We start from the raw sequence: 1,560 nt of genomic DNA on the forward strand, positions 1-1,560 counted from the left end.
ATATACAGATTCTCTCACGAGTTGGGCGGCATGAACAACAACAAAAAAATCTGGGAAGAGCTCTACATCTTCTGGACAACCAGCAACATTGCCCATAGGAATTAGCAGTCAAGGTGGAATAAATCACTGCCCAGAAACCTGCTTATTTTGCTCAAACTCAGGGGCATAACTATAATAGGGCAAGGGGAGACAGTTGTCTGGGGGCCCACTGCCTTGGGGCCCCCAGAGGCAAGTCACATGACTGACTCCCCCAGCTGTGCACCCTCCCGGCCTTCCTTCAGTTGTACTCATCCTCCAAAATTGATGTGAGTGTTAAGACCTGGAGCTACTAGAAAAGCATGTCTTTCTCTAGTACCATTAAATGACTTGCATCGTCCACAATTTACAAAACCTTCAAAAAATAATTTAGGATGATGTTCTATTGTGGCACATACTATTCAGCCTCATTTAAGATTTCTTTGCTTCATGAGCTGAGCTTCAGTGAAGGGGGAGGGGCATTTTAAAATCTTGTCTCTGGGTCCACTCTAACCTTGTTATCCCCCTGCTCAAACTACATTCACAGCAGTAAGCATGCAACCTTCTGTAACATGCACAGGTTTTAGTTGAGGCCAGTCTCTATAGAATTCAGATACAAATATGGAAAAGGAGTGGATAATGTATTTCTCAGGCATGTAAGAAAACATTCAACATGCACAAACTAGTGCTAGAGATGAGAATTCTAGCAAGGTCAATGCCTGGACAGGGAAGTTTATGCAGGTTAGGATAGGAAAAGGACATGTTAAAGAATTCTCACTAATTCTAAATTATTTCAACTAGACAGGGGCCTGCTATCATAGCTTGCTGGAGAGATGTTTCAGCCTTTAGCTGTTATTCAGGGCAATTTATATATAGCAAGTGAGATCCCAGAGGACTACAGGACAGCAAATATACTTTGTTTATTTATAAGGATTTTATCCTGATTCATCTTCGGTTACAGATAAGAAACAAAGAACAAGTACATGCAAACATGCTTATTAGAATTGAAATATACCACCTTTTGGTGGTGAGCATGGTGGTGTTTGTAGAGTTTGCAGTTTTTGTCCTCTGTTAACACAGTGGTGAACTCCCTTGTTCTAACCCCTTCCCTTCCTTTAGTGTGCTGGAGAATTATATAAATACATAGTGGGAGTGACTTTGTTTTGCTTTTATAGAAAGGTCTTTACAACCCTCAGTGTATACAAGCTTACAAATTATATGTATCTAATTATAATATAATATAATAATATTATAACAATTATATCATTGTTGAATCTATTGTAGGAAGACATGATTTTCTGTGTCTCACACCCCTTTCTTCCACTGGATTGCCTATTAATGTCTCTATCTGGCACAATCCGTGGTAGAAGTAGTGGTATTTGAAACAGGCAGCAGGTGACATCAATTCCTAGAGTGCCGCTCTGGATACTTTCAGACACACTTGTGGATGGATAATAGGGATGTACATGGAACTGCTCCAGATAATTCAGTTCAAATTCAGACTGAATTCAAACTGAACTACTGGTCTGTGAGCTGGTTTATTAG

This window comes from Hemicordylus capensis, chromosome 2, assembly GCF_027244095.1.
Source record: "Hemicordylus capensis ecotype Gifberg chromosome 2, rHemCap1.1.pri, whole genome shotgun sequence".
Lineage (NCBI taxonomy): Eukaryota > Metazoa > Chordata > Lepidosauria > Squamata > Cordylidae > Hemicordylus > Hemicordylus capensis.